We start from the raw sequence: 20,571 nt of genomic DNA, 5'->3' as shown, positions 1-20,571 counted from the left end.
TGTACTGGGATACCATCTGGTTATGTACTGAGAAGGCCATCTGGATGACCTTCTCATGCTTGATAGGCTCTCTTGGAAGCAGAGGTAAGATGCCTGTGGATTACAGACAATTCTCAGCATTTCTAGCTGTATCTGTCCCTCTTGTCTCTCCAACACAAAAAATACGAGTGTGAGTAAGGGTGTTATGGGCACAACTGTTCATCTATCCTCGTACACAGGGAAAGTGAATCATCCTCACTACTTAGTGTTTTTAAAAAATAATGATTTACTTGCCTTATCCCTTACGATAGATTCTGTACCCTGGGTCTCAGTAGTGTGCTTGGTTACAAACCGCGGCTTTGGAAAGACGTGTTAATCATCTATGAAGTAAGATGGTTAGGTTTGGTGATTGCTAAGACTGCCTTTAGCTTTTAACCGTTTTGTGGTTTCCTCGCATTGTGCCAGAAGGTTCCAGATTATTGTGGTAGTATACAACTAGCTCGCTTCTGAGAGACCTAGTGTTGTGGGTTGAATTGTGTGCCCCCACGCCAACAATATATGCTCAAATCCTTACCCCTGGTACTGGTGAATGTCATCTTACTTAGAAATAGTGTTTTTCAGACGTAAACAAGTTAAGATGTGGTCATACGGGATTATGGTAGACCTTAATTCGGTGACCAGTATCCTTCTAAAAAGAAGGAAATTTGGACAGACACAAAAAGGGCACCCTGTGACAATGGGACGGAGATTACAGTGAGGCACCTACAAGTCAAAGAGCACCAAGAATTGCCAGCAACCACCAGAAGCTAGGAGAGAGGCATAGCGCAGATTCTCTCTCAGAACTTCTAGGAGGAGCCAAGCCTGCTAACCTCCTGATTTTGGACTTTTCGCTTCCAGAACTTCAGGACACTCCATTTCTGCTGCTTTAAGCCACCCACTGGGTGGTCATTTGTTATGGCAGCTCCAGGTAACTAATACTTACCTTGCAAACTTCAGGTTAGTTCAGCCTCACCTACGTTTAAAGTTCTATGTTCAGTCATCCCTTTGATGTGCTCTGTGACAGGACGCGCCTCTCTAGCAGGTGTGTGCATGAAAATCCCAGCTCTGGAGCTGCTTCTCCTGATTTCTCCCCGTGGGAAGCCTCCGGTCTTTCTGGTCTTTCTGAAGCACTTGCTTTTCCGTTTTCCTCATAGTTGATTCCCATGGATTCTCTTTAGCAGCTCCTACTGCGGTCCTTCTGTGGGAAGTATTTCAAACCTAGACCGGAACCGAGAAGAGCTTTAGGAAACAATTCCTGACTCCCTTTAACTGATGTCATTTTAATTTATAATTTTCATGTCAGAGTAATTACCACGAAATTATTTAAAAGAAAGACATCCAACAGTCTCATGACAGTGTCGTTTTATGCTGATGGGGTAATTTGTCCCTTTAGAAACAATTATTTCTTGAATAATTATTTTCAGTACCAAGTGACAGGCTCAGACTATTTTGGGACTCTGTGGCCTTGTCTCATGACATGCATTTACCTTGAGGATAAGGCGTGTGGCAGGTACTGCCTGTGACTCATTGCTCTTCTGCAGCTTGCTGCACTGTTCCTGTCTTTTCCAGATAGCAGCATGTGATGAGAATGGCTGGGAAGAATTGCTGCCAATGTGATTCTTATGTAAGACTGGCAGAGAGGAATGTCCTCGTTCCTTACTAAACATCTTTTTGCTCAAACCAGATTTTTTGGGGGGGGATGGGGGTTGGCAGCCCAGGGAATTCACTAGACTTATGAGACAGCCAAGTATCACATTTGATCGTTTTGTGTAAGGCTTCCAACTTGAAGCTGCCTTACTTACATTAATAAGGGTTAAAATAAAGTTATCTTCATTTATAATTCTGAAGATACAACTTCAACAAACTGTATATTGATTTGCACTAAAAGGAGTAAAGAGACATGGATTATTTAAATCAATATTTAAATAAGTGTGAAAACTCTTTCAAAATCTGCAAAACCCAGTGCATTTTCAGGGTGATGACAAATGCAGTAAAATAACATTCAGTCTTCTTGATTTCACATTCCAACTTGTCCCCACCTTCTCCCAGAGAGACCTCCAGTAGGAGTCCATTGTGTATCCCATCTCACTTGTGGTGGCCTCTGTTCTAACGCCACATTTTCCGCAGATGCTCCATTTCAAAACCCACAGCTGATCTCTGAGTGCCACGTTTTCAATGTTCAAGAGCTGGAAACACTATTTTATAATCTTGCATTTGGAATATCCAAAGCTCTATGAAGACAAGGATGATACTCCCTGTGCTCACTGCGCTGAACAAAGGTGCAAATGTTCCTCTTTACAAAAGCAGCCATTTGGCCACATAGTGACATTTCACTCAACCACAGATTGCATATAAGGTGGCGGTCCTATAAGCCTGCAGCAGAGCTGAAAAATTTTTATCACCTAGTGACATCTTGATGATCCCAATACTGTGTAAGCCTAGGCTAATGTATGTGTCTGTGTCTTCGTTTTTAACAAAAACAGGTGTCAAAAGTAACAAATAAAAAATAGGAAGTTTTAAAAATAGAAAAAACACAGAGTGAGAATATAAAGAAAGAAAATATTTTTGTGCTACTGTACAAGTGAGTTTGTGTTTTAAGCTAAGTGTTATTAGAACGAAGTCAAAAAGTTAAAAATTGTTCAATGTTTATAAAATAAAAAAGTCACAATAAGCTAAGAAAGAAATTGTCGAAGAAAGATTTTTCCAAATAATTTGAGTGGAGCCTAAGTACAGAGTTTTCACAAAGTCTACAGTAGTGTACAGTAACGTCCTGGGCCTGCACATTCACTCACCACTCACTCACTTACCTAGAGCAACTTCCTGCAATCTCCGTTCCTAGGCAGTGCCCTATATAGGTGTGCCACTTTTAATCTTTGATACTGTATTTTATTATGCCTCTCTATGTTTACATTTGTTTGGATACACACATACTTACCACTGTAGTAGAGTTGCCTACCGTGTCTCTATAGTTACAGACCGTCTAGACTAGGCGTGTAGTAGGCTATATATGCCATTTACATTTGTGTGTGTTCACACAATGATGAAATACGGCTTAACAGTGCATTTCTCAGAACATATCCTTGTCGTTAAGGGACACCTGACTATAATTCTTATCGACATTTTATGTGAAGAAATTAACATTCAGGTAGGTTAAATTACTTGCTTGCAAATGTATAAAACAGCAGCAAAACAGGAAGATTGTTCTGTTCCAAAGGCCCACTGATTTCATATCAAGAGTTGCTAGTTTGAGAACCTACTCTTACAAAAAAAACTTATGGCCAAAATATGCAATCCTACTAATTAATGAATTTTGTTTATTTTGGCAAATACACAATTTAATTACTTTACTAGCTGTTAGCTGCAAACTGCTTAGCTCCTTTGGGGTTTTTCAAATGCACAGAAAACCTCAGGCTGAAGAGCCCAGAGCAAAACACAACACTTATTCTTGATAATGGCATTTTCCAGACATCATTTTCCCAGCTGTCAGAGTGTGATAAAAGGCTTGGCTTTAAAAATTTGACCTAAGACTTACCTAGGTCTTGCCCAGCAGAAATACGGGTTTTATTAAATTAGCAGCAAATCTGAAATCCAGCATGAAAAAGCAAGCTAATTCCCAAAGTCAGTATTTTGTCCCCATAACCTGCAGTTGTCTGAGGACCATAGAAATCGGCGTAACGTAATTTTTCCATCTTTCTCTGCTGAGGTTCTGAGCTGGCAACTGCTGCTTTCATTTGTCCGGAGATGTCATCTTTCAGAGTTGTCAAGAATTCTAGTGGCTACGAGGAGAGAGCTCTGACGATAAAGTTGATTGATTCATGACTGCATTCACATAAAACGCTAAATGGAATTCTGAATGGCAAAAACATGTTTCGTACCTTCAATAAATGAGAATCTGTCTATAATGAAAGTAATACTTCATATTAGTATGGTGATTTTCAGTTGATAAAGTGTTTTATTTAATTCTTACAATAACTCTGTGAGGTAGCTGAGTTGTCGAGTTATAGTGGCACTCAACACATACCCTCCAACCCCTGCCACATACACACAAATATGTGTTGGGTTTTTTTTAACATACAAAGTATCCCATCTCCTCAGACGGTTACCCCATCTCACACTTTGTTCACTTCTAAAATTCCTGAAAAGGTGGAATGGTCCCATAACTACCCCTCCATGAGATCTGGTTTCATCTTTTCCATTATAGAAAAATCTCAGTTATTAATAACTTCCTTGTTGCCAAATCTAGTGAAGTTTCCTCCGTGTTTATCTTTCCAAGTTCTGTGTGGTTTTGCATTCCGTTGATCAGCTCCTTCTTTTCCCTGTTTAGCTTTTCCTTTAAGTGTTCTCACATGGCTTCTGTTGCAATGCAGCTTTCTTCCCGGCACTGTGACCCTTTTCTCTCCAGTGCCTCTGTTAGCCCCTCCGTCCTTTCTTCTGGAAAATGTGTACAGGGTCTTGGGGGTGGGGTGAGCAGCTGGGGCACAAATTTTACCTGTTTCTTGCCACCTTCCTCTCCCACGTTCTACACAGCCATTCATTTTCTACACTGTCCTCTTCCCACTCCATGGATGACTTTTTTCAGATCGATAGGGTGTGAATCTTGTGGCATTCTGTCCACAAGAAATTGAACTCCAAATACATACCCTCTCACCTCCTCTTCTCCAGTTTATGAGGAAGAGATGCGTCTTTTCCTGCCCAAGACCAAACCTTGTTCATGATCCTGTCCCCTTCCACCCTTTCTGGGAATAGAACCTTGTTCCACTGGGTATTTCCTCCCTGTAAGATAGTTTTTAACCTACCCTTGTTTGTTTGTTTGTTTGTTTGGAGCCTCTACGCATACTCAGGTCTCTCCAATTCTTAAAAGTGACCGCCTTCATGCAGTGTTCTCTCTCAGCACCATCTTCTCTTTCTCTTTTTCAGCAAGACCACACCTTGGCCAGGAAGAGTCTACAGATGCTCTCTCCCCCCTCCTTTAACTGTTTCTTAAATTCAAACTTTAATGTCAGCCTAAGGGCATCTGATCGCCTCACATCAGCAAGGTTACTTAATTTCTCAGCAGGAATTAATGCTGCCCGCTACACCGTTTTTTTTTTTTTTTTTTTTTTCCAGAGACTTTGCTCCTGTGGTTTCCATTAGCCACTCTCTCCTGGTTTTTAATTCTTTTTGCTTTGTTTCCACTGGGGCTCTTCTCTTTTCTCATTCCCTAAATTGTTGTTCTTTTCCTGCTTCTTCACCCCCTCATCCTCTGTCTTTCCCTCCTCCACCATTTTTCTCTTTCTCCATTGATTCTTTGCATTCAGCTGTGAGTTTGAACCTCATTTGTTCACCCTGATATAAATGACAGATACTGTTCACATGCCGGGCACCTCTATAGGAGTATTATTGACCTTCACGTCTTCTTTCTTGCTCATTCAGTAACATGTATTAGAAGGTAAGTGAGTGAAAATTGTTAGTACAGGGGTCATCTTGAATCAGTTTTCATTTGTGACAGGAGTAAGTTAACTTGGAAACTTCAGTACTTTCGTCTTGATTAGAGACAGATTACTGGAGACACAACACAATTGACTGCAGCACATTAGTGTTTTATGACAACATGGTTGGGAAAGGCTGATATATTAGTCCAGACCAATTATTGAGTTGATTTGGATTTAATGGTGATTTTAGAGTTACTTCCTGGAGAATTTTCAATCAAAACATTTAATTCTTTTGATCCCCCAAGACACATTCATTTATCTATTTACTTTCTAATCTTACAAATAGGTAAAATTCCTATTCTGTAAATATGTTGGTTTGGAGGACACTGTTCTCAAATTTCTAGAATTAAGCAATGAGAAAAATCTGGGTTATGAGGGTTTTAGATATACAGGCTTCTTGTATATACAAGGTGCCTTCCTTAGATATACAAGGTGCCTGGTTGAATTACATTATAATGGGAACAAAGATATTGTCATTCACGTATTAAAGAGACCCATCCACGGTTAAGTCCGTGGGAAAGTAAGCTTCTGGAAGCTGGAGAGAATGAACAGAAAAGAATGGGGGCCGGGCGCGGTGGCTCAAACCTGTAGTCCCAGCACTTTGGGAGGCTGAGGCGGGTGGATCACGAGGTCAAGAGATCGAGACCAACCTGGTCAACATGATGAAACCCCGTCTCTATTAAAAATACAAAAAACTAGCTGGGCATGGTGGCGCGTGCCTGTAATCCCAGCCACTCAGGAGGCTGAGGCAGGAGAATTGCCTGAACCCAGGAGGCGGAGGTTGCGGTGAGCCGAGATCGCGCCATTGCACTCCAACCTGGGTAACGAGCGAAACTCCGTCTCAAAAAAAAAAAAAAAAAAAAAAAAGAATGCCGCACATACCTTGAGATGCTCTGTTAAGTGATGATATCTTGAAACGTGGACAGGAAAAGATTAGAAATTTATGTGAATCAGGGCAGCTTAGGTCTTGAAATATTACCTATCTAGAAGACATCTTCTCACAGTGGTTTTTAGGGTAACTTTAAATTTCATGACCTCAATGAGTATAAAATCTGAATGGAGAGAAAATACTGTTCTTTTGAAGTTGAGAACAAGCACATTCTTTATTATTTTTATAATAATTTGAAGCACATACTTTAGTCATGATGAACTATTAAATCTGATTTTCCTTTATTATTTAAGACTAAGAAGGCCAAAGTTTAACCTAGAAGTTGACATTGACCTGGGTCATATCTACAAATACTATCTTTTTCCCTCTAGTAGTCCCTATCTACTTCTATTTTTAGTTTACTTCAGCAAAAGAATGCGGCTCTGATAGCAAACGTATCACTTTATCCCAGGAACATGAAATTAGAAGCTTTTACAAGGCAGGAACCATGTTGTTTACTCCTGTCCTTCGAGTGTTGTGCATACAACTCATGTGTAGCAAATAATTTTGAGTTTTTGTGTCATGAATTAGTAAAACATTTATAGAAAACAGATTTTATTTTTAATTGATTTTCTTATTAACTAGAGATAGTATCTATCAACAGTTTAGTATAAACCAGAGATTGGCAAACATTTTCTGTCAATGGACAAATAATAAATATTTGAGGCTCTGTGGACCCTGTGATCTCTGTCACAACTGCTCAAGTCTGCTGTTGGGGTGTGAAAGCAGCCACAGAACACAGGAGACAATTAGAAACGGTGTGTGTGTGTGGCTGTGTGTCACCAATAAAGCTGTGTTTACAAAATGAGCAGATTAGATTCTGTCCGTAAGCTGTAGTTTGTTGATTCCTGCTATACACTTTAACAACTTCCGCCCCCCCGCCCCGCCCCACCAACACACACATATGTAGTGGCTTTAAAGAATGACATCATTGTATTGTATTATAAAGGTAATTTAAGACTCTGCAACAGGCTACAGAGATTACTAGACATTCCTTCCAATGGACCCTGGGGATTGTCTGTGCAAAAGGACATGGACTTTCAATTGCCCCAAAGGTGACAAAAATTAGATGTGAGGGGCAGAAAAGCATCACAGCAATTATAAAGGTTTGTGGGCCCTCCAAAGTTCAAATCTACCCAACAAAATCTTGTATCTTAGTATTTAATTTTGAAGACACCAAGTAGCGGAGATTAGGTTAAAATATCTGAAAAAAATCTTCTTAAGAAGGCAATAATCAAAAAAAGATTGAGAACACACTTTTATAGGGATGGGAACTTTGTCTTTCATTAGGTTATTTTTCAACTCTGTAATTTGTGGATTACTGACAAATTACCGCAAATGCAAATATTTCTTGTCTCTGGACCTTCAAATGACTTCGGTCCATTAGAAACACAGTCTCCCTCTGCATCCCCGGTTTTGTGTTCATTTGTAAATTTATTTCAACATTCATTTGCTCCATGTAAATTTTCAGTTCTTTAATTTCTCCTTTGAATTGGTTGTAATATATGATTGTTTCTCTCATTTACTAATAATGAGTTACATAAAATTGTTGACATGTGTTTATTTTCTATCTGTATGAGCCTTATGGCTTTACCCGTTTAAAAGATGTAATATAACAATTTCCACTGGTTTAAAATAGTTCTTTTTTACTTGAAAATACATTTTAAAAAACTTCCCGTGTCATTATGTATTTTAAAGATTTTAAAGATTTTATTAAATGAATATATCACATTAAAAAATGTATTGTTGGAAAACAATGAATCATTTTTTAATGAACAAGCATAAATTCCTCTCTTAAAACCACACAAAATACGGGAAGTCATAAAATGTGTCAAAAGCCTGTTACTTAATTTTGTTTGGCATGGCGCTTGTTTGCTGTTAGTTCCTCGTTGGCTTTTTCAAGAACATAGGCCAGTGCACATAAAGGCCGCTGCTGTTTTCACGGCTCTCTTTGTTGACAGAAGGTTGCATGTGTTGCTTCTGTGCATCTACAGATCATTTTGGGAAAGCACTAAGCCCTGGCCTCACCAGAGGTTCACAGGAGGTTTAGGACATTGAGTACGCTTTGTTACTTTACTTGGCTCAAGGTGTGTGGTTGAGATTCTGGTTGGCTTGCGATTAATTACAGGAACATGGAGCGGCTGCTGTGTGTCTAAGCCTTCCATCTTCCTTGCCAGCTCCCCGTCCCTGCTCTTGACCTGTTCAAGTGCCGATTACTTCCAGCCCTTCATATTGAAGTTTCATATTCTTTCAGCCACATGTTTAGAAATGCATCTTCTCATCTTTCGTATGTCCCGATAACTCTGTGTAGCTCTGTTGGTAAGCCTGCCTCTCTTGGATTCTTTCAGCCACTCTCTCCCTCGGCATCTCCTGTTCTTTGCCTTTCCCAAGTGAGTAGCTTTGGGTGGCAAATGCCTATTACCAGAATAATTTTTAAACTTTTTTTATTTTAAAGGAAACCATGTAAGTAAACATTTTGTGCATGGAGAGGAAGGCAAAAGATCCAGTAAAATGGATGCCTCAAAGTGAATACTGATTATAATGAGAGTAATGAGACGTAAGTTGCCTCACCCGATCTCCTGTAAGACAAGCCCATTGTTACAAATCTACTAGGTGGTGCTTCTAATATATTATTCTTTCTCCTTCTGCTACCAAAAAATATCAAATATAACACTTTCAAGATCGACCAGCACTTTGTAAAATGATGCTAAATTAAATACAGAAGCAAGAAAGATAATTCAGATCTCGGGTTTTCAAACTGAAGAACATTCCAAATTTTAACTTTTGGTAAAATCTATTTAATGTTTAGGGAAGCAATCCTGTGGTAAGTGTCTGCGATTCCTTTAGTGCTCTCCCTGCCTACAACAGCATTTAAATTATACACAAGAATTAAGGTGTGTTTTTTTTTTTTTTCATTCTCTATACAAATCAGAGAAAGCTAACTTAAAGTGAAAAATGAGTTAATTGAGTAAAAATAATTTTTAAATGTCAATGTTTAATTTTGAGAGTCCAATCAAATCGAACTTTTTTCTGTAAGTTTGTTAAAATTCATTAATTCTGAAAGATATTTAGGAACGTAGATTAGGCACCATCAATGTGTTTATACCCTTTCTCCTTAATCCACGTAGCCTAAAACAATATTCTAAATGTTGAAAAATTGTGTAAAGTTATTACTAGCAGTGTTACTTAAAACAGGAAAGAATTAAAAACAACCTAAATATCCAATTCATTAGCCAGGTAATTGGTAACCGCTAGGTAAAACCGTTTGATCAGTCTGTGGAATCTGTGGAATAGGGTGCAACCATTCAAATAATGATCATAAAGATTATGTAAACATCATATGCTTATAAAATAATAAAAAGTTCACATTTGAGTATACGATAAAATGAAACACTTATGATTTATAAGACCGATATAGCATAAAGATGAAGAAAACACATAAAATTCAGATTATTGTGGTGGTGGAATAGTTCTAACAATTGCCTCTGGTTTTTTTCAAAATTTTTTATTAATCTCCGCGCGTTAATTGTATAATGAAGGGAAAATTCTCCAAGCTTTCCTGTAGGTTTCGCTGCTCTAAGAGCTGTCACTTTCTTTTTTCTTTCCCTCTTCTCCCTTCCCTTCCTCTTTTCTTTTTTCTTTTGTTTTTTAAGCATATACTTTACTTCCAGTAGAACTAAGTTTTCAGAAACTAGTTGTGTCTCTGGTATAAATTTTAATCAAGGATATCACCTCAATCCTTAATAGTTCTCGATAAGAGAAATGCAGCACGTTTATTTGATGTTTAAATATAACGCCCTCACTTCTCCATTCATTGTGAACCTGTACCATTAAAAATGTGAAGATGTTATGGCTTTTAGGGTTAGTGACTGAGATTGGGGGTGCAGGGTCAGTCTTGATTTCTAAGGGAAGCCCTTGCTTTCTCTGGCTGTGTGTACAGTGAGGTGGGATGAAGAACAGAGATTTAGAGAGCTGGCTGTAGAGATGTGAATTCTCTTCGACTCTGGCAAGGCTATTGGGACTCCCTTATGTATTTTGTAAGAATTTTGGAAGAAGAATGGTTCCTCAGCTCTGCTGGGGCCTTACCTTGAGACTCGGCAGCCCTCTGGCTGTCACACAGCTGGGTGGGGAGCTGAGCCAGCTCCAGATGAACAGGAACTAGGAGCTCACATCAGATGTGGGCAGGCATGAGCCCAAGTCCTGGGAAAGGGATAGGGAGATAGATGTGAAGTTGGTGGAAGGTGGGCATATTGGGGAGGGTGGGATGCTAGGAGGGTATAGAGCAGAGCTGAGAACAAAGGCAAGGCCAGGGTAGAACCAAGATCCAGGGATAGAGGTGGCTCAAAGAAAGAGTCTGTGCTCATGGGACTGAAGATAGGACACAGACTTGAGCATAAAACCTCATTAAAGAAAACAAAGGCAAGAAACAGGAGCCGGGGGTTGAAGACGGGCTGAAGTTAATCGGAAATCTGGTTTCGTAAACAGGAACAAGGGAAGGGCAGTGGCCAGGAATTCTGGGGGATGCTCTTTTCAGCTGTAGCCACCTGTTATTATTGCTCAGACCCTCCAAGTACAGAGGAAGCCATGTCCACAGTGCCCTAAAGAAATTCAGTAGCTTCTGACCGAATGCCAGATGGATTCCTGGATAAACATCCTTGTCAAGACTGCACTGCTGCTCCAGTATCTGCTGCCTGGACCAGGGAGTCTCTTGACTGCCCTGAGGCCCTTCTCCCAGGAACTCTGGCTTATTGAGATCACAAGTTCTCTGGTGTAGCTGCCCAGATAAGTGGTACAAAGTTCAAGTGCTTCTAATGCTATCATTGGTAAAGCATTTATCATGTCTAACATAAATAGATTATCTAATCTTGACAGGTGGTTTTTAATGTGTGTGGGGGGGATATATGTACATATATATATACGTATATTCCTCATTTGTAGATATTTATAATGTATAATGTACATCTATGTAAATTCTATCTACATTCACACATGTACATATATATTACTTATTTTCTTTTTAAATTTTTCCTTTAAAATGTTACAGCCTCAGCCGGGCGCGGTGGCTCAAGCCTGTAATCCCAGCACTTTGGGAGGCCGAGGCGGGTGGATCACAAGGTCAAGAGATCAAGACCATCCTGGTCAACATGGTGAAACCCCATCTCTACTAAAAATACAAAAAGTTAGCTGGGCATGATGGTGCGTGCCTGTAATCCCAGCTACTCGGGAGGTTGAGACAGGAGAATTGCCTGAACCCAGGAGGCGGAGGTCGCAGTGAGCCGAGATCGCGCTATTGCACTCCAGCCTGGGTAACAAGAGCGAAACTCCGTCTCAAAAAAAAAAAAAATGTTACAGCCTCTGAGTTAAAATCATGTTGATAATATTTGTATTTTATACGTGTTTTTTCAGCTTGTGACTAGATTTAACACAGACTACGATGTGCCGTGTCTCATGGAAAGTTTTCAGGACTTCTGCCCCTCTGTGGATCTCCCTAATACTGGGCTGACTCGTCAATGAGGGAACAATAAGGGCTCTAACAATGCGGGAAGCCAAACAGCGGTGTTTCCCTGCAGCGCATAGGCACTGGTGAGTGCTCCCTAAACGCAACTCACTTCCTTGGGCTTTTGCGGTACACTGTCTCTGCCACCAAACAGCTGTTGAGTTTCTGAGTCACAGGCTAAAACTTTCTGCCACCGTGGCCTTTTGATACAGTTTGGGTCCTGTCCCCACCCAGATCTCATGTTGAATTGTAATCCCCAGTGTTTGGGAAGGGCCTGATGGGAGGTGATTGGATCATGCAACGGGGCAGATTTCTCCCTGCTGTTCTTGTGACAGTGAGTTCTCATGAGATCTGACGGTTTAAAAGTGTGTGGCACTTCCCCCTTCACTCATTGTCCTGCTCCACCATGTAAGACGTGCTTGCTTTCTGTTTACCTTCCACCATGACTGTACATTTCCTGAGACGTCACAGCTACGCTTCCTATACAGCCTGTAGAACTGTCCGTCAATTAAATCTGTTTTCTTCATAAATTACCCAGTCTTAGGTAGGTCTTTATAGCAGTATGAGAACGGACTAATACAGATTTTAAGCCATTGGCTTATATTTCATTTATGGAGAATTGTATAAATTAAGATGATGTAGGCATGAGTTATAGAATTGATACCAGAAAAGGGTCCTGATCCAGACCCCAAGAGAGGGTTTTTGGATCTCCTGCAAGAAAGAATTCAGGGTGAATCCACAGAGTAAAGTGAAAGCAAGTTTATTAAGAAAGTAGAGGAATAAATGAATGGCTACTCCATAGACAGAGCAGCCCTGAGGGCTTCTGGGCCCATTTTTATGGTTATTTCTTGATGATATGCTAAACAGGAGGGGATTATTTATGCCATCCCTTTTTAGACCATGAGGGTAACTTCCAGACTTTGCCATGGCATTTGTAAACTGTCATGGAACTGGTGGGAGTGTAGCAGTGAGGATGATCAGAGGTCACTCTCATCACCATCTTGGTTTTGGTAGGTTTTAGCTGGCTTCTACTGCAGCTGTTTTATCAGCAAGATGTTTATGATCTGTATCTTGTGCCGACCCTCATCTCATCCTGTGACTTAGAATGCCCAACCATCTGGAAATACGGCTGCCCAGTAAGTCTCAGTCTTATTTTACCCGGCTCCTATTCAAGATGGAATTGCTTTGGTTCAAATGCCTCTGACATTTCCATATAGATTTGTTTCGAATCCTGGCTCCATGATCTACTAGCTGAGTGACATTTTGCCGATGACATTACCCCATTGTACCTCACGTTTCCTTATCTGCAAAATAGGAATAACAGTGCTGGTCTCTTAAAATTAAGATTATTTGAGGAATACATAAAGTAACACTTGAAAAATGCTTAGGGCAAAATAGTAACATAATAAATGGTATTATCATTTTGATGGGGTTTGTTGCCCAATAAGAAGAAATGTGGGAACACTCACAGAATAACTGCTTTTTAAAAGTGTGGTTCTGGTATTGGAGATAGCAGATCAGCTTGAATCAGATCTTTTTCTGGGGAGAATGTTTGGCTCTTTTCAGAAATATGAATGTATAGTAACAGGCATGCCTATTGATGCGGCAATATAAAAATGCTTATGGTAACAAATACTTAAACAAAAGAATACGTGACTGAATATGAAAGATCAAATACTTATGATCCATGCCACAGGAAAATATGGCATAAAGGTGAAGAAAGCACATGAAATAAAGATGAATTATGGCAGCAGAATAATATTTTATTTGGCCAGACAATGACAGCCCCTCTATGCGCCTGGCATATGAGGTTGCTGGTTGGTGCATGTAGGGTGGGGTCAGTGAAAGCATATTTCCACAAGGTGTTAAGAAACTCGTGGGAGTAAAAGTGATTGAGACCTTAATTTCTTCTCTTTTGAGGTTTAATGTTAGAACATCTCTGATGGACTGAGTAGGTCCTCACTGAAGTCATTGGTCAGGAGAGGAGACCAGATCTCCCCCATCCAGGAAGAAACTCACTGTGGGAAATGAGAAAACCAGGCGGTGCCACGTGTCACAAACAAGGGCCTTTGTGGTTACAGCAGAAGGCTGGATCAGGGTTGCTCACCTCACCCTCTCAAAAACTCTAGAGAGTAGGACCCAGTATTGTCCTCATTTTTCTAGCTACAAAACTGAGGTTTAGAGGGGTTAAGAAACTTGCTCAAAGTAAGGGCTAAGGGCAGCTGAGAGCTAGAACTCCAGCCCCATCTGTCTCCAGAATTCTTGTATCTCCCTTCCATACTCCACACGCTAGCTGAGATCTTTCTCCGGCCTTTCCTCAACATTCAGTTGACAAAAGAAAGAGATGCGAATTGGGGCTAAGGATTAGGATACATACTTCAGTGGGAAAGGGACTGGCAATTAGAAGAAGAGAAATTCAAGAGCTTGGGGTTTTTCAGCCTCCTCCAGGAGGGTGACGATTGTGTGATGTAATCTGCATTCTTGCCTGACTTCTGGAAATACCAGCAAGCATTTTCAAGGCGATTGCCTAAGATTTAAAGTCATTCTGTGGCCATGCTTTTTTTTGTTTGTCTTGTTCAATGCAAACTGATCTTTCTGGGCCTTAATAATCTCCTCCATAAAATAAGAGGGTTGTACTAAGTCATCGTTAGAATTCTTTTCATGCTCTAAGGTTTGCGCGTTCAGGAATTTATAAGCTTTTTCTGGTATTTGACCTTTGGCCGTAGCTTCTTTAGTACTAGGATCAAAACTAATCTCCCCAACTTAAATTTTGTGTGACAGGTAAGGAAGCCAGGACAAAGGACTTAATGAAGGTTCTGAGGCAGGGAGGATAGCAGCAAAAGGTTTGGCAGCTGTGTATGCAATGGAGCTGAAGGGAAAGAACTCAGGATCTCAGAATCCACTGAGTGTAGCCAAAAAGACTGAAGCTCAGAAACGACTTTCAGAGGGATTACATAGAGAAATAGGTGAGATCTGGTTGTGCCCTTCATGGAAGCAGGCTGTAATTAGATCGGTTGGTGTGAGTTAGTGGGAAGGATTAGCCATCACAGAGGGACGTTTAATGGGATGGCTGTCTGGTTCCCCCATCTCGCTGTCCCGGCCCACCCTTGGGAACAGGTGTAGCTGCCGTCACCATCCAATAACTCCAACTACGCAAAGCTTTCTTGGTCTTTGGTTGAATCAAAGAATTGTTGCCAATTTAATGAGAAAAAAGTTTTTTAAAAAATCACAGAAACATAGACGCGAGCAACCTTTACAGAGTAGAAGCTTCTGGTTCCCATTTGAGAGAGTAACCAACTCCTTATCCTCCTCTTCCTTACCTCTTCTTGCTTCTCGTCTGCCCATTTCTTTCTTCTGCCTTTCCAGTTTCTCCTGCTCACCTTTTCATTCTTTCTTCCCACTCACCTGACACTTTACTGAGCACCACGTTTAAAGGTCTGTGTTAGGTATGGTGGCCAACAGGAGATAAAGGAGGCACAGTCCCAGCATCCTAAGATGCTCTTGAGCTAGCAGCAGAGACGGACACAGACAAGTGAGTGTGGTTAGCCCAGTTCACAAGTCAGTTCACTCTCAGGTTTCTTTTCTTTCCCTGCTCCGTGCAGGCTCATCTCCAAACCTGCTGAGATTCTCTCCTCCTACCTTCTATGCCTGTTCTAAGGATTAGATGCCTAAATAGCTCATGATTTTTCCCTACACGATGGCGGTAAGTCTCTTAAGGTTCACTGTGTCATTTCAAGCAAGTTCCATATATATGCTTACTCACCAGCTAGGGCTTCCTTCTCTTTTTAAGACAGATTCACAGAGGGTTTAGAAAAAAAAATGAGTTTCAGCATTAGCCTTTTAAATTGAATAATGATGGTGTTTCCAGGACTTTGTCAAGTGCGAACTGTGTGCTAGGCACATATATATTGTCTCTACTTGTATCATCACTTCACTCACCATCAATTCACAGAAAATTCAGAGAGGTTAAGGAACTAGTCTAAAGTAAAACACTTAGAGGTGGAATTTGAAGGCAAATCTAACTCTTTTTACTACATCTTTAATGACAAAGGGTAGGTTCCATATTATCTTTCTACTTCTCTCCAAAGAAATTCTACTTGTGTGTGTGTGTGTGTGTGTATGTGTGTGTGTGTGTGTAATCTACTCATAAGGTAAAGCATATGGCATATGATAAAACTTTTTATTTTTTATTTTTTTTGAAACAGAATCTCACTCTGTTTAGGTTGGAGTGCAGTGACATTATCTCGGCTTACTGCAACCTCCACCTCCCGGGTTCAAGCAATTCTTCTGCCTCAGCCTCCCAAGTAGCTGGGATTACAGTTGCCCACCACCATGCCCAGCTAATTTTTATATTTTTAGTAGAGGTAGGGTTTCACCATGTTGGCCAGGCTGGTCTCGAACTCCTGACCTCAGGTGATCTGCCCGCCCCGGCCTCCCAAAGTGCTGGGAATACATGTGTGAACCAACGCGGCCAGCCAACATATGATAAAACTTTGAGATACAGCTGGGTCTCTTCTAGATTAAACAATGAGTATCTAATCTGATTTTACTATCAATTGCAAAAATTTTACTATGATATTCAATTAAAAGTTTAAGAACTAGACAAATTATGGAAGTTGTGTAATTTTTGAAAGTTAAAACTTTTTCCTCTTAAAAGTCAATAAATAATTATAAAAAACACATGTAGTCTAAATGCATTAATGTTCATTGTGCAAAACATATGTAGATTTACAGGCATTAACAAGAGCCAAAGACTGTTGTAAGAGCTCTTGCTTGTTGGTATTATATATAAATTCAAATATATGTTCACTAGAATTATAGAAGCTCCCAGAAAAAAATAATCATCTCACTTTAAAATTGTAAAGCTTGTGACTTTTATAGCTAATTTAGTTCCAAAGATAATAAAAAACTACTAATGGAATATTAATTTGTTATACCTTGGTATTGACTATATAATCCTTGCTGCATTAATATTAATTTGTCATGAGAATGTTATATCAACATTGTTTCTGTTGTTACAAACTAATAATCAATAGGGGAAAATTCAGCAGCAAACTGAGATGAATTTTAATAGAGTATAAGATTAATTTGTGCTTGATCTTTCATAAAATAATTTGCATTGAATTGTTGAGCCAATGCAGGCAATATCCATATTACAATAGTAACACCCAGCATGAAGACATGGTATACAGATATTGGTGGTAGTATTTGAACACTGGTTCCTTTAGCCTTCCTAGATGTCAACTCTTCCATCTGCCAGTCCAGATTTTTTTCTTTTTTCTTTTTTTTTGTCTCAAAATAGTGCCTGGCACATAGTTAACATTTACTGTGGGTTTATTATTACGATTTATGAACAGATAAAAGTAATGTTGTCTGTTGCAATTGTGAATGAAGCTGAACCCACTACTGGTGAGAAATATTAAACCTGTTTAAGTGTGTAGCTCCAGCCTCTTACCTAATAAAGCTTCAATCCATGAGGGAAGTTGGTGGGGGGCATCTTTGATAACATTTGAAAAATGGAATCTGCTAATAGGAAAGAGCTGGATGCAACATTCAGATGTCAGTTTTCAGTTAAGCTCTTAATTTTCAACAGTTTTGCCAAAATGTAATTTCAGGGAATATTCATGGAGAAGAAGCATCAGTCATTCAACCAAATCAGTTAAAAAGAAATTTCAGAATATACTCTCCTTTTAGAGATTCACAATACTTATGCTTAGGTGACCCAGCAGCAGGTATGGGCAGTGGGGGTGGGGGTGAGGGCAGGGGGAAGGGAAGGCTTAGAGGTGTTGTGCAAAAAAGTAGCCTATTTTAATTAAATTTCACCAAGCTTTTCTTCAAACTTATTTGACAATGGAACCTTTTAAAAACTATATACCATCCCTAAATAGCTTGTATACTTAGAGAAATGCCGACTTAGAGAAAAACTCAAAAGTCAGCTACTTTCCTCCTTTTTCAATTCAGGGGTTTAAAACAAATTGTGCTGATGAACGGCTTTCCAAATTTACTTTCCCATACATATTTAAGTATGACAAATGCTCATCTACCATGTGGTAGGTAGTGAATTCATAAAACCTAAGAAAGGAGATCAGAAGCGATGTACTTGCCAGATATGCTTCTACTTAATGTTTTTAAAAAGTATTTTAATAGTCTATAACTGTGTTTATATTCCCATGCACAATTCTTATGAATTATAAATTATTAAAGATGAATCTGGGAAAACTTACCACAGAGAAAAATCACATGTCAAGATAAATTTGCATCCTGTAACCTACGCTTTGGTGTTACTGAGTCTTCGTCAAATATGATTTAGTACTTTGGGTTAACAAGCTGAATATGCTCTAGAAACACTTGACTATTGTGTACTTTATAATTTATGTTTTATAACTAATTCTTTTCCCACAGTATATTACTTATCAATTGCAGTGTAATAAATTACCCCCAAATGTAGTAGCTTAAACAACCAACATTTACTATCTCACATTTTTGTGGGTCAGAAACTGGGTGTGGCTTAGCTGGGTCCTGTGGCTCAGGGTTTCCCATAAGGCTACAACCAAGGTACTGACCAGGGCTGTAGTTACCTCAAAGCTAAATCAAGGAAGATCCTCTTCTAAGCTCACTCATGTGGTTGTTGGCAGGATTTAGTTCCTTGTGGCTATTAGGCTGAGGGCCTCCATACCTCACTGGCTGTTGACTTGAGGTCTCCCTTGGTTCATTGGCACACGGGCCTTTTCACAGGGCAGCTCACTACATGGCATCTGGTTGTCATCAGCGTGAGCAAGGTGGAAGGCTGAGTCTTTGTGTAATCTTATTTGAGAAGTGGCATCCCATCATGTTCACAGCAGTCTGTTTGTTAGAAGAAAGTCCCTAAGCCCAGCCCACATTGAAAGGGAGGAAATTGTACAGGGACATGAATACCGGGAAGTGGGGATTGGGGGAGCCATCTTGCAAGCTGCTCCTCACACATGCTAACAATTGGAGGCACAGGGTGTTGTTGCACTAAATGAGTCTGGTACTTTGGAATATGTTGATAGTAGTCTGATTCAGAGGTTATAAATCTATGCATTGAAATCCAATAAGATATTGAACAATGAGATAGAGAGAGTTGTACTTAACTCAGTTCCTCTGAAGAAGAACACTGTTTTATTTGCAAAGGAATGCCTTGATAATCTCTGGTTAGGTGAAAACAGAAGTCTAGAAGACAGGGAAGTACTTTGTATTCAGGATGATGCCACAGGATGGAGTTCACAACTCATAGCTGTGGAGCTGACTAAGCTCTGAGTAGAGACAATTATGTTGAGATGTCCTAAAGACAGGAGCTGCTGCTGACACCCTGGGTCACACTGATTTGCAATATGGAAGGTTAAAAATAACTTAGGAACTTCGGGTTTCTCTTTAGACTTTGGTGATCAAAGAATACACTTATATTAGTTACCCATTGCTAAGAAACAAATTACCCCAAATTTAGCAGCTTAAAACAGTGGACATTTTTAGCTCATGTTTTCTAGGGGTCTATATCTGGAAGTGGCTTAACTAGGGGATTCTGGCTCAGGGTATCTCATGAGGCTTGACTGAATATGTCAGCCCAGGCTGCTGTGCTCTGAAGGCCTGGCTGGGACTGGAGGACCTGCCTCCAATGTGACTCATTGTTGGCAGGTGGCCTCAGTTCCTCACCATGTGGGGCTCTCCATAGGACTGCTAGAGTATCCTCATGACATGTCATCTGGCTTCCTCCAGAGTGACTGATCTAAGACAAAGATGCAAGGACAAAGCCACACAGCTTTCAAATCAGCATTTATAAAGTACTTTACTCAAGTCATTAATACATAACTGAGCAGATACGTTCAGAATTTTTCAGATCCAACAGGAACATTAATTGTGCATAGTTGATTTTGAAACACACACACACAAAATACAAAAAACAGCGGGGACAGTTTTGAAATCGCCATCCTTCCTAAGATGATTGTTGTGGAAGAAAAAAGAAAGGGCCATCCTCTAGCCAAAGAGAAGCATGTGCTAGTTTCTCTATGTTAGATTTAGCGGTAAATGTGAAGAAAAAAAAAAAAACTATTTTCTTCAACAGTCAAATGCCTAATCAAGAATAGTTCACTATTTAATATGCTTTGTAACACTGAGGAACCTCAAAATCAGCCAGTGTCTTTGGTTCAGAAGGTCACTGAGCTTGCCAAATTCTTTTTATTCATTGAATAGAGTGTTTTTGAAAGCAACCATTACACTATGTGTGAAGAGGCGGAAGTCATACATGATTGAATAATTTGGCAGGGGAGATTTCTTGTATTTTTCACCTGCATTTTCACTTCTACGTTCTTTGAAACACTTGCTGCGCTTATATTTGGACAGTGACTGCGGCCTACACATTTTGTTAAGTACATGCTGGTCGTTAGAAACTATGGCTATTGCTTGACCATTGGAATGAAGCTGTTTTCTGCTTTCGAAACACCCATAATAATTAGCTTTTATATCTTTTACCATTAAGAAGCCTCATACAGTTATCACTGCGTTTTTATTTTCCAAGGGAACAATTTCACAGATCTCTACCATTGTGTTATAAGGAATATAGTGAGAAGGAAAGATATTTGGTTTCCCCAGTACCAAATCTGTATTAGTCAGGATTCTCTAAAAAGACAGAACTAACAGCA

The 20,571-nt window shown here is 39.8% G+C and overlaps 1 protein-coding gene across 1 annotated transcript in view; it reads left to right on the top strand.

The window, feature by feature from the left end:
* HMCN1 (hemicentin 1) overlaps positions 1–20,571 on the top strand; it is a 677,492-nt gene that overhangs the window by 75,304 nt on the left and 581,617 nt on the right. Inside the window, exons 2-3 of the mRNA XM_074389731.1 lie at positions 11,824–12,000; positions 12,929–13,050. The gene's annotated coding sequence lies outside the window, so the exon portion shown is untranslated. The remainder of the gene's footprint in view (positions 1–11,823; positions 12,001–12,928; positions 13,051–20,571) is intronic.

Source organism: Saimiri boliviensis, chromosome 19 (assembly GCF_048565385.1).
Source record: "Saimiri boliviensis isolate mSaiBol1 chromosome 19, mSaiBol1.pri, whole genome shotgun sequence".
In the NCBI taxonomy this organism is placed as follows: Eukaryota; Metazoa; Chordata; class Mammalia; order Primates; family Cebidae; genus Saimiri; species Saimiri boliviensis.
This window is presented reverse-complemented; position numbering and strand designations above follow the sequence as displayed.